This window comes from Dipodomys merriami, unplaced genomic scaffold, assembly GCF_024711535.1.
Source record: "Dipodomys merriami isolate MVZ:Mamm:240054 unplaced genomic scaffold, mDipMer1.0.p SCAF_4, whole genome shotgun sequence".
Classification (NCBI taxonomy): domain Eukaryota; kingdom Metazoa; phylum Chordata; class Mammalia; order Rodentia; family Heteromyidae; genus Dipodomys; species Dipodomys merriami.
Window position 1 is genome coordinate 94230331 of NW_027205603.1, and position 15913 is coordinate 94246243.

A 15913-nucleotide genomic window follows, 5' to 3' on the forward strand; every position below is an offset into this window, starting at 1 on the left:
CAGGCCCTAACACTGCCACAGAGGCCACCTTGCCCCACTGTCTCCACCCTGGAGACCCCGGCCCTTCTGCCCGCAAACAAGGCGCTGTCTCAGTCCACCATGCCATCATCCTCAGATCTGCCCCAGGGCCCGGACTGTGCCTGACCTGGCACCTGGCCCAGCTTGGGAAGGCACAGGAAAGCAGGAGCCCCCACGTGGTGTCTCCTGGGCAGACCTGGCTTTGGAGTACTGAGAGGGGTTATACAGACGTGACGGCAGACGCCCACCTCACCTAACGTCTGGGTCAGCCCTCCTTAGACGTGAGGGCAGACGCCCACCTCACCTAACGTCTGGGTCAGCCCTTCTTATCTATGCTGGTGGAGTGACAGGGGAATGCTCTCGCAAGGAGCCCATCCTGAGGTGAGGTATCTCATGGGCAGGCTGTGGGCCCCAGGGTTGCTTTATCTGACCCTTGTCCTTCTCCCTTTGAGCTCCCACAGCCAGCAGGAATGTCTGCAAGCAGGTAAATATCCATGGAAGCACACAGGGCTGACCATCTTCCCCTCCCCCGCCCCTTACAGCACTGGCCAGAATGTGAACATAGCACCACCAGCACCCACGCTTCTCCTGGGACATCTGTGTGGGCAAGCATGCTGGCAACACCAGCAAGGTCAGTGCACACGGCCCTTCTGCTCCTGGTCGGGGGTCGCAGAGACTGAGGGAGGATGGGTGCAGTGTCTGTTCTAGGGAGAGAGAACGTGAAGCAGCGCCACGGCCGCACCTGGTTCTCCGTGTTTTACAGACGAAGTTTCATTGACTCTGTGGAACAAGCGGGGAAATTGAAATGGTAGGAATGGTGTTCAGAGACAGGAGAATGGCCATGCAGGCCCACAGCGGAGTACTCTATAGCCTCGAGGCTGAGGAAGCACAGAGACACGCGGCATCCGAAGTCATCGTGCGGAAAGCTCAGGATACAAAAGGAAGGCATGGAAGGAGGGAGGCCTGGGCCACCGTGAGGAGCGTCGGGAGCCGTCGGGAGCCTGGGGGCTGCTTCTCTCCAGGCAGGCGTTTGGAGAGAGGTGAACACAGGGAGAGGCTGGGAAAGAGGCCAGAGCTGAAGGATGTGAGGAAGGTGTGCACAGGACTGGGCTCTGTGGGAGCCGGGGGAGGGGAGGCAGGCTGCCGCGGGGGCTCCGTGGAGGGTAGAGGCTGGGGGACCGGAGGCAGACTGCCCTGGCTTTCCAGCAGAGTTGAAATGCTACATGATTTTCAAAAGAGTGCGGCACCTATCGACCCAGCACCCTGAAAGTGAGAGAAGCTTGAGACGTGGGCGATACGTTGCTCTGAAGTGGCTCAGCGCTCCTGGGACTCGTGTAGGGGCCTCAGCTGCCAGTGGCAGGGTTGGGACCTCAGCAGGTGGCACAGGTGGCGGTGCCCACAGCTCTCACACTCCACATCAAAGTCCCCCTGAAGGGGGGCTCCCTCTTCTTTCCCCCAGGAAAGCTTGTCTGGCTGATGGATGGACAGCCTCTGCAGCTGTGGACCCCTCCTGCCCTCCCACCCTCCCACCAGGGCTAGGCAGAGCCCCCTGAGGTGCAGGAGAAGCAAGAGGCTCCTGGAATCCAAGGCCAAGCCTTCCCAGGCCTACTCCATGTTTCCTGACACATGATCATAGGGCCATCCTGGAACCCTGTGTGCCAGTTTGTAGAGGCATTTAACAAGCACATTTCCCTGTGCTCATGCGTGTGTATATGCACCTACATGCGCATACACCCATACACACAGCGGGCCAAGCCCCTTGAAAGTTGCAGTCCAGGGTGAATCAAGTCTGATGGAGGTTTTGAGAACCCAGCAGAACCCAGCCCGGCTTTCTGGGCCCCGCTCTAAGACCCCGGGTCACAGCTGGGGAGTGGGTGGGGAATGCAGAGAAATGGAGGACTTCATGCACCATCCTCTGCCCACCGACAACCCCCATATCGGCACTCATTCATGTACCTAGTCCTCAAACAGTGGCCAGGTCACCCAAAGCCTGGGCCAGGGGACAAGAGCAGAAGCAAGGATGCCCCGCTCTGCCAGCCAGGGGCTGGCGTGGGGACGCAGAGGACACTGAGGTGGGGTGATAGTCTCTTCCTCCGAGGCCCCAGACTGCAAGAGAAGATGGAGAACAAACCATGTGGAGAGGGGCACAGGCTGCGCATCGGGTCTGGAGACACCCACTGTTGTAAGGTGAATCATCCCAGAAGCCACACTTTAGAATATAGAATATTGGAGTCTTTATTATACAGTTAACAGGCTGCAGGCTGCCAGTTGTTACAAAGGCCTGCAGCACACAAATACACATAACCCAGCTAGGAAACATGCTAAAAAGGAAAGAAATAACAAGAACAATACCAACAAGCCAGTTCAGCTCCAATGGAGAGCTGAATTGGGACTCCATGATGACTGGAGACAAGCCAGGAGACAGGACACAGGACACAATCACAGAGACACACGTGGCATGGAGTCCTGGCAGCTAGGCTGGTCCAGGCCTAAATAGGTCGGTGCAGGGGGCAGATCCTCAGGAAATTCCCAGACTGACAGGTCCAGTAACCTATCAGCCAAGTGCCTGCCCCTGCCTCCAGGGGTCCAGGCACATCCATTACCCGGGAGGCAGGTGTTGCGCAGGGGTGTTTCATTCTCCCAGCATGAAGACAAGATGCCAGACCCTACCATCCACCATGTGGCCAATATGACTCCCGCCAGACCTGACCTCCTTACTTCACCATGAGAGGGCCAAAGAAATGACTGTTCGGTGCTCACTGAGTCACGCAAACCAGGTTCATCCATTCCTTTTGACATTGTATAAATTGCCATCATCGACAGTGTTTATAACATACCACCGTCACCTCCATCACCACTATCATCCTATCCTGTCACCACCACCACCATCACCATCACCATTACTATTATCATCACCACCATTACCATCATCGCCAGCATTGTCTTCCCTTAAGGTTGGAACCCTGGTAAGGGTAGGTGGCAGAATGACACAGACCATTGAGCTGTTTGGTCAGAGGATAGGAAAGGATTTGCCAAGCTAGTTGCTTTCTATGTGACTTTGTTATTTCTAAGCCCCGTTTCCCCACCTTAAAGAGAATTAAGCTTCAGCAACCTCTCTTCAGTGCTGTTTTGAGAGTGGAATGATTTGAAGTATACATACATACATACAGATAGATAGATGGATAGATAGATAGATAGATAGTCAGTCAGTCAGGGGCTTGAACTCTGGGCCTGGGCGCTGTCCCTCAGCTCTTCAGCTCAAGGTGAGTGCTCTACCACTTGAGCCACAGCTCCACTTCTGGTTTTCTGGTGGTTTAGATAAGAGTCTCACGGCTTTTCCTGCCCAGGCTGGCCTGAACCGAGATGCTGAGATCTCAGCCTCCTGAGTAGCTAGGATTACAGGCGTTAGCCATTGGCGCCCAGCTGAAATATTTTAAAGTATTGTGTACATTTTGAAGGCTGAGCACATGCTCTGCATTAGGATCACCACGTGAGGTCCATTCCCAGCCGTGCCCCTGCTTGCCACCTCCCACCAACCACGCGTTTGCCAGGTCTTGGAGAGGCTGCAGTTCCAGGAAGCAACCCCAGCAGCTGGAAGACTGATTATGCCTTTGACTGGAATACAAACTCTATGCATATAAACATGAAAATTCTTTAGGAGATTCCAGCGGTGGTCCTCAGGGACCGGCTGCCCTGCCTTTGGCAGAACTTGCCTGTGAGGGACAGGGCTGTGGAAGTCAGAGTGAAGGAGGAGACTTTGAAACACCAGCATTTGATTGTAACAACTCTACCACGTTCTTTCGGTAAAGCGTCAAGCTGACTTTACAGAGGCCCAAGCTGCCCTCCATGGTCTCAAACCTGGGATCTCCCTCCTTGCCTTCTTCCCTCTCTCCCCAGAACCCTTACAGGCTCTGGAATGTCTACCAGTGGGAACATTGGCTTGGGAGGGGACAGAGAGATGATGCTGTACCATGTGATCCTTCCCCCTTCCGGTCCCTCTCTACCCCAGCATGGCTACGTAAAGTCATGTGCAGACATGGAGGCGGAGATTGCCTTCACCCAGCATAAGGGAGCCTTTCTCTAGAGGGCAACATGGTTCAGGCATTCCAAGGGGAGAGGGTGTCCCAGATCAAGGAGGGATACACAGCAGGAGGAGGAGAAGGGGCGGGGGAGGAGGAGGGGGAAGAGAAGAAGGAGGAAGAAGAGGGGGAGGAGGAGGAAACTGAAGTTCCTGTGCCAGTCAGCTGTTGGCTCTGAGCACTGGCTCTGCTCTTCAGCTCTGGGTCTGTGATCTCGTGGTAATCCAGTGTTAGCACAGGCTGAGTTCTGGGCTAGGGGAAGCAGGCAGGTGGGGCGGAGCAGATAGAAGAGTTCAAGTCCCACCTTGGCTGCTCCATGTCCCGTGAGCTGTGAGACTGAGTACACACGTATGACATACGTGTGCCTGTGTACGTGTGCACACAGGCTGGCATATGGGTGTGCATGCATGTGTGCATGCGTGTGTGTACACACACATGCGCGCATGCGCGCGCGCGCACACACACACACACACACACACACACACTTCTCCTGTCACCACTGCAGCCCCGCTCTGGGCCTCCTGTGCTGGGCTGTGGCTGGGACATAGGGCACCATGCAGTGCCATCTGCACGCCCTGCGGTGAGTGCTGTGGTTACTCCGGCTGGGCTCCTACCTGGCAGGACCATCCCTGTCCCGAGGGAGGAGGTCCTGCCCTACCTGGGCAGTCGAGTGAAGCATGCTTGGGAACTGAGGAAGGCCTCACTCCTCGGGCTAGCACAGCCGGTGGTGACCTAAGTGCAGGGTGTGCTGGAAATGAGGGCAGACGGGCGTGCAGAGGGCATCGCCTCCTCTCTGGATGCCTGGGCACAGCCTCCCAGGCCATCACTTCTGCATTCCTCCTGCTTGGCCCCAACGTCAGAAACCTCCCTACCCCACGCCCCCTGCGCCCCCTCAGAGCAGTCTGCCCCAATCCTTTAGGGGGTTCTTCAGACCCAGGGAAAAGCCCAAACTCCCCGTGCCCTCCACAGCCTTCCTAGAGGCCAACCTACCTCCTTTCTCTCCCTCCCTTGACCATGCCCTGGTGCCACTGGCAAGTCAGCGGAAGAAAACTGCCACCATGTCCATGGGGCCTGTGGGTCAGGACAGGGTCCCAGGTAGGTGACGGTGACTCAGGGTAGCCTGCAGTGAGGAGCAGTCTTCAGTCATGTAGCTACTGGAGACCCTCAGCCAGTGCCCGGAGCCATGCCCGGAGCTGTGCCTGGAGCTGGTGCTCGGAGACAATGCCCAGAGCTGTGCCCGGAGCTGGTGCTCGGAGACAATGCCCATGGCCTTCTCACATGGCCAGGGAGGCACATTGTGTTGTATTTGTTCACACAGACCTTTCCAGAGCTCCCCCTGCACCCCCCCCATTATTTACATCTCGTGAGTGTCCTTCATTTGTTACAATGGATGAGTTGGTAATACGCTGTTATTAACAAGTGCAGTTTTCCCCTGGGTTTGCTCCCAGCCATTAGAGGACACTGGGCCCACCTACTAGGGTGACTTTCTCTCACCTTTGCCCTATTGGGACCTAGTAGGGTTCCATCCACAGGTGTGGAGGCCACGGCTTGGGACCCTCAAAATCCCCACACCTGTCTCCTGGCGGCCCTGTCCTTCCAGGCCTGCACTCCGTGTCTCCATCCTGACAAGTAGAAGAGACGGAGGCCTGGAGAGCCTGTGTCACCTTCCTGGTCTTAGAGGTGCTGGTGGCCATGTGGCATACTGCTATCATGCAGCCATCTGAGGACAGATGCCACACGGTGCCACGCAGAGGCAGGCGAGGAGGGGCAGGGAAGCCCGGGGTTCCCAGGAACAGGAGTGTCTGGAGCTCCTTCGTAGGCCTCCTACCTCTGTATTTCTTGCTAAGAGTGTTCCGGTCTTTGCGCATCAGCCCCTCCTCACTGGTGTAAAGAGAAGGCAGAGCAGCAGGAGTATGCAGGTCATCCGCCAGGCCCAGCCTCAGCCTCCTTTCCCGTGGGGGCCTCTCTGCCTCCCGGGAGGTCGCCCTCCAGCCTCAGCCTCAGCTCATACAGCTGGTTTCCCTGGGCAGGCCACTCCCCCTCCCAGCCTTGGTCTTCCCATCCGCGAGAGGGACGGCTGACAGTCCCTAGGAGGTATCCTAGGGTGTGCTGTCCACACAGGATGGGCATATGCCTGTATCAGTGTGGTCAGGATACTGAGGGGCCCTGATGGAGACCCCAGGACCTCTGCTGAGGTAGGGAAGACAGAAATGATCATTAGAGGTCACAAAGGAGGGTGACTGCCCGTGACGGGGGGGGGTATGAGGGGGGAGAGTCAGCCATCCCCCCTGGGCTTTGCTCCCCTTCCTGCTCCAGTGAGGCAGACTGGGGGAGTCCCCCGCCCCTTCCACCCCTCACCCCTTCCAGCCCCACTAAAGGCACTGCTGCCTCCTGGCAGGCTGGGGGCACAGACATCAGGCCTTGGGTGTGGATTCCTGAGGGTAGCTAGGGCTTCCTAGAGATACCCAGGCCTCTGTGTGGGCCTGGGGAGGGGAGGAAGGCCACAGGTGGGGGCTCACCAGGCAGCCCCAGGTGGGGGGGCATGGTCTGTGTTTAGGAGGGGCTGGTGTATGGCCTGCAGCCCCTAAGCACTGAGTGCGAGCAGGTGATGCTCAGAGTTGGCCAGCCTCCTCTCCTTTGGCTCCCCAGTCTCTCTGATTGCCTGTATTGATTTTCACTGTGCTGTTTATTAAATGCTTAATCTCTCCCCACTGAAGGCCAGCTTGGCATCCTGTATTCCTGGGGGCTCACTAAGCCCGATGAGGGGCAGCTGGAGCAGCTATCTGCACAGGCCCTGAAGCCCACAGACCCTACATCAGGACCCGGGTCAGAGGACTGGCGGGTGTGGCAGGGCACCTGGCCCAAATGACAGGCATGATAGCATTATCAAACCAGGCGTGAGTAGCAGGTGACAAGGGCTCGCTCTCAGTCTGATGATGCACCAGGGATTGTCTGTACCCCCATTCAGGATTGTTGGTGATCAGGGATCCGTGGTATACTCAGTCAGCACTGTTAATGATCAGGGCTCAGTCTGTGATGAGGGATCAGTATGCACTCACAGTCAGGGCTTAGTCCATGACCATGAATCACTCTGTGCACAGGAACAGAGGTAAGTATGTGACCGGGCCAAGATTCAGACAGTGAGGAGGGTTCAGACATCTCCCTCCCTCCGAGAACAGGGTCAGGATTAGCGTCAGTAAAGATCTTCGAGGGCTGGAAACCATGCTCTGACTCAGGCTGTTTCTGGCCCAACTCCGCCTGGAGCAGGCCCTGTCCTTCCTTCCAGTGGGTCAGTCTTGAAGACCTCCCTGGAAGGCCTAGCTAGGAGTCTCGGTGCAGATCTGATGTCCACCTGTGGCTCGGCAGCACGGTCGGCGCCCAGAGGGGTCCTGCCTTGCCAAGAATGCAGAATGCACAGCGGGGCCTCATCGTCTGTAAGGGGTCTCCAAGGCCTCATGGTACCCTCATCCAGGAGCCTGGGCACCGGGGCACCCGTGGCTGGCTGGTGCAACCTCGGCTCTCCCTGACCTGCATTTCCTGTGATGGGTGTTAGGAAAACCCGCAGATCACACCTGGTTTGCACTGGGAGTATTGTGAGGAATGGCTGAAAATAGCCTGAGCCCAGGGCAGGAGGAGCAGGGTGCCCGGTGGGCGGGCAGAGCCACTCTGGTTACATAAGTGCACGGCTACCAGAGCCCCTCCAGAGCGGGCTGTGGACAGAACGTCAACAACACAACCAGGAGAAAACCCCAACGCCCCTGCCTGGTGCCCTCACCTGGTGCCCCTCACCTGCTCCCAGTCTAGGGAAAGACAGTCAGTCAGCCTGGCACTCCACCAGGGAACTGAATGAGAGAAACCGTTCGACCCTCTGGCTCCTGAGTACCACACACCAGCCCCGAGGAGAGGCCCTCCCTCCACCTCCTCCTCGGCAGCCTGTCCTGAGTCCTGGCCCCGCAAGGACCTGCTGATGGCCTGGGCCAACACCTTCGCCTCTCTCAAGGAGCCAGTAAATACAGCGAAACTCTAGTATTCCAGCTGACAAGGGCAACAAGCCACAGAAGAAATGTGGGCTGGGCAGATCCCCAGCAGGACTAGATGCGCTCTCCTATGCCCCCCACCGTGAGCTCTGCACCCCCCCTCCATCCCAGCCTGCAGGACCAGCTCCTGAGCGCCACACATTTGGAGCTCCTAGGAAGTGTGTGTCGGGCCTGACGCCCCTTACGTGGCTTCTGCCAGGCAGGCAGTCTGGGTCCTGTTAAGAAGTGCAAGGTAAGGGTACGGAGGCTGAACCCTGTACGGAACCCCGGTAAACCTGTCTGCAGTACAGTCCTGGTGGTGGGTCTTCAGGTCCACCTGCAAGACCAAGCTAAGTCCACATAGAGTATGGTTCCCTGAGCAAGGGCAGAGAAGGCGCCGGCCAGCGTTCAGGAGGCAGGTGGGGCCAAGAGCCCATTGCCCCAGGACAGACCTGCAGCTCCCCGAGCTTCCCACCAGGGTTAAGCAGCCTCTGGGCCTGGGCACAGACCATGCAGGGATGTGCATGGTGTTCTTCATTTGCAGCTGAGGCGGGTATGGTGGAGCCCGAGCTCACACAGCTCACACAGCTGCCCGTCCAAAGCATGACTGTACTCTGGCCAAGATGCCCATCCTCACCCAGCAGCCCTGATGGGCAAGAGGTAGACACCAGCTGCCTTGCCTGTCCAGCAGTCTGGAGTTTCCGGTGGTACTTGCTAGAGGTGAGATTAAGGAGGGGGTGGGGCACTGCTGCCCAGGAGGTCAGGGTGGCACCCAGGAGAGAAGCAAGGAGAGGAAGAAGCAGGGAGGAGAAGGGCTAGTCCCTCGGCTACAAGGTGGGCACAGCTGAGGGCATCCTGCACATGTTCCTTTCTGCCTAGAACCCTCTCAGAGCTGCTGTCACCCTGACTGGCCCTGAACTGAGATAGCTAGATGCACGCCATGCCCAAGAGTAGGTGTGCAGGTGTGGCAGGGCAAGGCAGGCCACAGTCAGAGAAGGACTCACAGAATGCAGGAGCCCAGCTGCATGAGTGCCCAGGGCCACCTGGTGCCTGTCTTGGCTACCCTTGTCCCTAGCTGGCCTCAGGGCACAGAGCCTGGTCACTGGATCAGGCAGAGCTCACCGGACAGAGGGACTGGGGGCGGGGTAGATTGACCTGAGATGCCTGCAGGCTCAAGCAGACATGGGGACTCCCTGGAGGAGGCTCGCCCTCTAGACGGCTGCTGCCGGGGAAGTAGGGAGCCCTACCAATAGCATACTTCCTCAGACAGTCCCTCCCAACAGTCTCAGAGCATGGGGCCTTTGGGACCCAAGAAAAGTTGGGGTCTTGTGGGGGGGGACTTGCAGCTGCTGTGTGGTGACGTAGCAGGTTCCTTGTCCTGACTGTGAGGTTTACAGTGGCCATCTCCTGAGCAGCAGAAGTAGCTGCTGATCCTGTGCCCAGCCCACACACATACTGCGGCCTTAGACTTGCAGTGTCCACTGTGTGCCCAGACAGAGCCCAGGCTGCCTTCCTTCTGCCTGTCCACTGAGAAAGCTGGGTGAAGCTGGCTGACACAAAGAGGCCTTGTTGGCCATGGAGTTCCCAAGGGCAGGGTCGGGCCAGGGGGTTATGGAGTCAGGGGTCTACCACTGAACCCCGGTAAACCTGTCTGCAGGGATGGGGCAGCCCTGAGTAACAAAGACTGGCAGCAGGGACTCTGAGATAAACTTCCTGCTGCCTCCCTGGGGGGCTTCCTACCCCTCCCTACACTTCTCTGATTCTGGTGCCCCAGAGATCCCTGGGAGTCTATACTCAACCTCTGGCCATGTCCTGGATATGTAAAACTGCCACAAGATCAAGGGTCACTGTGTGACAAGGGCTAGGGTTCAGAAATGGGCTTGAATTAGGGCATAGTATATAATCAGCAATCAGAACCCTGACCAGATTCATGGCACATTGAGCTATGAATCTGTATCAGCATAGTTACTCACTATATTACCAGGATCAGGGATCCGCCTATGACTAAGATCAGGGCTCAGTGTGTGGCCAAATGTGATCAGGGTCTTCGATGTCAACCAAGGGTCCCGGCTGAGTCTGTGACTGCGGTTAGGGCTTGCTTTATGGCCATGGGTAGCATTTACAAGATACCAAGGGCCTCATTTCCTCTGGGCTGTGTGAGGACACTTTGGGACTTGGGATCTGAATGGATGGACCATCAATTCCGGGATTTTTCCTGGTCACTATGCCCTCGAAGAAAACCAGTTTGGGTGTGGGATGGTCCCTGCTGGGGGGGGGCAGGACTTGTATGGGGGGGAAGAGCCCCTCCTGCTTGCAAATTGGGGGCTATCTCCCGGCTTAGAGTATTGAGATCCTGTAGCATCTGGGCTGTAGGAAACCTTCAAACCCATGAAGTTAAGCCAGTCACATACCAAGAAGGAAACCAAAGCTGCAGCAGGGTCAGACATTGCCTGCCTCCAATCCTCAGGCACTAACTAAGCTGACAGGGTGGCTGGGCCGGGGTCTGCTCCACGATTGTCTGGGCTCTGGATCAGAGCTGGGAAATGAGGACTCCCCCCCCCCTTTTTTTTTTAAAGGAGTAAGCTGTCTTTCCACGACAGGGAGAGGAAAGGCGTGTACCCCTACCCCCAAACTGGTAGGGAACAACCTTTTGCTTTGGGGGGTCGGTTCTGAAGGAGTCCGACGCCAGATCGCAAGCTTGGAGCCAGGCAACTCTGCTCCCCTCCCCCATGGGCAATGAGCTGAGAGGCAAGCTGAGAGCCTTGCTGCTGTGGATGCCTCTTGGCCTGATATCAGAGGCCCCCTGGTGGCCACAGACTGCTACTGCAGAGAGGAGACCAACGCAAGGGCAGCTGGACCCAGGACTGGTACAACAGGGGTTCCCAGAGGCACCCAGGATGCCACCTCCTTTTCTTTTTGTGGATGTCAAATATTTCAGGAAGAGGCACTTTCCCTGGCTTCGGAGGGAGGAACCGAGCTGCTCAAGCAGTTAGACCGGGAAGGAGGACCTCTTGGCCTTGCAGGGTAGAAGGGAGTCACTGAAGCCACCCCTGGAAGGAGCAGGCCACAGGCGGATCTGGGCAAGGACGTCTGGTGAGACTCGAGTCCAGCTGACCTGCGCCATTCTCCCTTGGAGACTGGGGTGGAGGACAGTGTGGTTGGTGAGGTGCTGGTTGAGGTTATGGGGGTGGCCACTAGACAGTAGCGTGGGTGGCTGCTGACACTCAGGCTAAGTGTGGTGACAGAGATTGTGAATTCACGTTGGTGCCAGCAGTGATCATACCTGAGGGAGACGCACGCTGAATCTGTGGAGAGAAGCACACACCTGGACCAGCAACAGCATCATTGGTCAGCTAAGATGCTATGGGGAGGGGAGGGCTGAACCCCTGTGTGAAGGGCCCTGCGTCAGTGGACCTCAAGCTGTGAGGTGGAGCCAGGGGCTGAGGCGGAAGTGTCCTGGGGGGAAGCCCCAGCTTCGACGTCTCTGAGGGGTTTTGATTTAGCAGGACCCCGCTGGGTGCGTGGCTAACGTTCTGAGAAGCAGGGGAGGGACCAGGGGCGGCTGACAATGGGAGATCCAACTGCATCAGCTTGAGAAAGAAATCCCAGAGGTGTCCCCATTGTCACCAAATCAAAGAATGGCAGAGGAGGATGGGAGGGGCAGCCACACAGGCCCAAGCCAGGGCTAGCCCTGCCTCTTCTGGGCTCTGTCCCCAGCATCAGGACAGGCCTCTCCTGTTCAAAGACTGGACCACCCCAACCTGAGTGGTTTGCCTGGCCTCCCCCTGCCACCTGCTCCTCTTGGATGGGTCCCAGTCCCTGCCTCTGGCTCCGTCTCCCTGCCCATCACTCATCCAACCCACCCACCCACTCACCCACCTATTCATGCATCATCCCTCCATCTGTAGCCCACCCTTCTCTGTCAGCCCTCCCCTCCCGGGCAGGCCGTCCATTTAACCCTGGGTCCTGCTCATCCACCCCAGCCCCTTCTGCCCGCAGGCTCGCACAATCCACCACCCAACTCCACCTGCCTTCCAGTCCATCCATCCATCCATCCATCCATCCTCCCGCCCATGGGCCATCTCTGTCTACACTCACTGACCCTACCTCGCACCTATGTGTCTGTGCAAGCCCCTAAATTCTCCCACCCACCCACCCATCCATCCATCTATCCGTCCGTCCGTCCGTCCATCCATCCATCCATCTATCCCCGTCACCCGCACGGCAGCCACTCCCCTGCTCCTGGAAGAGGCCGGCCAGAGCGAAGACCTAACTTGGCTTCCCTGCTGCGCGGGGCCGGCCGGCTCCCGGTGGAGCCGGCGCCCGCGCGCGGGGCCCCTCTCCCGGTTGCCCCGCTCCCCGCCCCCGCGCGCCCCCCGCTCCCGCTCCCCCTCTAATGTGTGATCTGGAAGCTCTATAAAGCCTGATGTAATCCGTAATGCAGTCTCTGGCTCCCGATTCGGGATCCAGTTTCAGAGAGCGAGGGATTGGGGAGCGCCGGCAGCCGGGCGGGCGGGGAAGCAGCTCGCCTCTCTCCTCCTCCTCCTCCCCTCGTCCTCGCCTCCTCCCCCTCCTCCCCCCGCCGCCCCGCCCCCGGCTCCGCTCGGCGCCCCCCCCTCCCGCCCCAGGAAGGGGAAAAAAGGCGAGAAGAGCGGGGCCGGCGCGCGGAGCGGAGCGGCGGCGCGGCCGGAGAGGGAGCGGCGGGCGCAGGCGGCGGCGGCGGCGGCGGCGGCGGGCGCGGCGTTGGCGGCGGCCCCGGCGGAGCGAGCGGAGCGGGCGAGCCGGTGGCACAGGCGGCCGCGCCGCGTCCTGGCCCGGCCCGGGCCCGCGCGCCCCGCAGCGCCCGCAGCGCGGGTACCCGGACCCTCCGGGCGCCCGGGGGGCTCCGACAGGCGGGAGGGGGTGGGGAGGGGGCCTGCGAGCACCCGCGGGCGCGCCCCTGGGGACGCTCGGCGAGGCCGGCAGCGGCCGGGGGCGGCGGCGGCGGCGGCGGGAGCCCCCCCCCCTCCGCCGGGGCGGGAGCCCGGCTGTGCCGCGGGGGGCGCGGGGCGCTCCGGGGATTCGCAAGTCGCCGGATCAAGTCGTCGCCGAGGAGCCGCCGGCGCCGGGGAAGGTAGGGAGGCTCCGGCGGGGGCCCGGGGCGCGGCGGGAGGGGGTCGGGGCACGGAGGGGGGGGCGCCCGGACTTCCCAACTTCGCCGCGTGGGGCTCGTCGGCTCCCAGGTTTGCGCTCGCTTGGGGCTCGGGGAGTTTAGACCCCCGCCCGGGCCCCACCAGTCCCCCCTCCCCCGGGTCGCCTCCAGCGGGCGGCGACGGAATCTGGCAGGTCCCCGCCCGCGCGGGCCCGCGGAGGGGGCGACCCGGACATGGGAGCGGCGCCCCCGCGCTGCCCGCCTCCCCCACCCCGGCTCCCGGGCCGCCCGGGCCCGGCCGGCAGGCTGGGCAGGAGGAGGCACCCACCAGCCCCGGCAGGCTGGGGACGGCGGTCCCGCGGGGGCCGCACACAGGCGCGGGCAGGGGGCTGCGAAGCCCCACGCTGACCCCCGAGGACGTCCCCTTCCTCGGCGGCCCGCGACAGCCTCCCCCACGCACAGGGCTGGGGGCGGCCGAGAAGCCCCGGACTCGCGCTTGCAGCCCTGACACAGACCCATATTCGCCGAGGGGACCCCTAGAGGTTCCCCCCGAGTCTGGAGGGGGGCCGTCCTCTGCCCCCCCACCGCCACAAACACGCGCGAACGCCCGCCCGCGCTCGCTCGCACGGTGGGCGCGGAGCAGCCGCTCTGAACTTTGGGTCGGCCCCGAGCTGTGTGCGCGGAGCCGCGGGGCCCGGCGCCCCGCACGCCCGGCTCCGCGCCCCCCCCCCTCCGCGGGCCTCGGCGGCCGGCCTCCGCCGCCGCCGCGCGCGCGCTCCTCCGAGCCCGGAGGAGCGAGCAGGCCCCCGCGCCCTCCCCCGAGGCTGGGGGCTCGAGTCCGGCCGCGGACCCCCGCTCCCCCGGTCGCCGCAGCCCCCAGGCAGGGAGAGCGCGCCTCCGGCCTGGGGCGGGGATGGCGGGGCCGGGAACCGCCGCGAGCCCGGCGGCCGCGAGGGCTGTCGGAGGCTGCGGCGGAGCCCGGGTCCCTCCGCCTGGCCGCGCCGGCTCCTGCTTGGTCACCGCCAGGCAATCGGGGGAAGCGCCTAGCTCGGCGCCCCCGACTGGGGCCTGGCGGTGCCCAGCCCACCCTCACTACTTTTATCTGGGGCTCCCAAGTTTCTTGGAGCGCACGGACCGGGACTGGGGCCTGACCAGCACGGACCCCGCTTCCTTCAGCTGCCTTTCCCCGCGGGAACCCCGTCACGCTCCATCATCTCCCCCATCCCCCGTCTCGGGTTCGGATCCCTTAGCCGCAACTCCGGGAGGCGCGTGGGTGGGCAGGGGCGCGCACCCCGCCCGGGGAGCCGCTGAGGAGGGGCGCGCGTGCGCCCCACCCGCGGTCCAGGGAGACCTTCGGCGTCCCGACCCAAACACCCAAACCCCACGCCCCCTCCGAGCGAGCGCCGCGCCGGAGGAAGAGCGCCCGCGCAGGCGGCGGCGTGCGGAGAGGGGCCCCGGGGTCCCTTCCCGTATCTGGGAGGTGGAACCCGGGCTGTGGGGGTCTTCGGGAACCCGCCAGCGTCCTTTCCTCCGCGAGCCCCGCGGCCTGGGGAGCAGCGGGGCGGGTGAGTGGGCGAGCCGATCCCCCGAACCGCGCGGGCGGCCGTAAAACTCCGCGCCCGGACGCCGCCGCCGGGTCTTGCTTGCGGTACCCGAGCAAGGTCAAGCGTCGGAAGAGGGGGAGGGGGCTCCCGGGAGCGCCCCCGCCGGCGCGGAGTCGGGGAGCCCCCGGGAAGAGGGGGGGGTGGGCATCCCGCCGAGTCAGCCCCGCGTGCCCGCCACCCGCGCCCGGTCCCCGGAGGCGGACGCCGCGCGCGTTCGGGGATCCCGGAGCGCCCGCCGCGCGGCCCTGCGCCCTCCCTCTCCCGCTGGCTCGCAGAGGCCCGGCCCTGTTTTCGTACTTGTTGCACCTGTGTGTGTCAGAGGGGCGGGGGGGGGGGACCCGGAGCCCGGGCGGCCCGGAGCCGAGCCCCCCGGGCCAGGGGAGGTGTCAGGCCGGCGCGCCGGCTCCACGGGTGGCGCTGCGCGGGGAGCTCGGACCGGGAGTTTGCCGCTGCCATCTGGGCCCGGGCGGGCGCCGGGGCGCCGCGGCCCGCGGGGGCGGAGGAGCTCGGTCTCCAGGCGGAGCTGGCCGGGGAGGGGAGCCGCCAAGTTGGACAGCCCTCCAAGTCCCCTCCTTCTCCCGCAGGCTCCAGTCCCTGCTGGGCCTCGGCGGCCGCGTCCGTAAAGTGGGGGCGCGGGCTGTGCTCCCAGGGCCCGTCTGGGCCCGAGATCCAGTGTTGCGGGTCCGCATTGTGCTGGGGCTGCGGCGTCCGGGCCGGCTGGGTCCCTGGGCAGCTCGGCGCCTGCGGACCCCGCCGCGAGGCCGGGCGAGAGCGGGCCCCGGGCAGAGCCGGCCCGGCGGCGGGCACCTGGGCCGCGCTCTGCGGCACCCTCGCCTCCCGGTCGGCCCGTCTGCCCAGCCTCGCCTCCCGGAGCGGGTCCTAGGGCTCGGAGCCGCCCCCCCGCCCCCCCCGGGGACGCCACGGTCTCCAGGCCTGGGTAACTGGCGCCGGGCTGCGGTGGCGGAGGGCGGAGGGCCGGGCGCGCTGCCCCGGATCACCGGGAGAGGGCGCCCGCGCCGCGCCGCACCGCGCCGGCCCTGCCCGCCCCTTCCGTCTCCTGCTCGG

General features: G+C 62.4%; 1 protein-coding gene across 4 annotated transcripts in view; it reads left to right on the top strand.

Annotated features, from left to right (window-relative positions):
* Window positions 1–13105: 13105 nt before the first annotated feature.
* Window positions 13106–15913, top strand: part of LOC138806034 (adhesion G protein-coupled receptor B1) — a 79869-nt gene continuing 77061 nt past the window's right edge. For 3 of the 4 annotated variants that reach the window (XM_069991494.1, XM_069991497.1, XM_069991495.1), the window contains exon 1: window positions 13107–13226. The gene's annotated coding sequence lies outside the window, so the exon portion shown is untranslated. Of the gene's footprint in view, window positions 13227–15913 lie in introns of all 4 variants that reach the window. The other variant, XM_069991493.1, reaches the window with a different exon arrangement.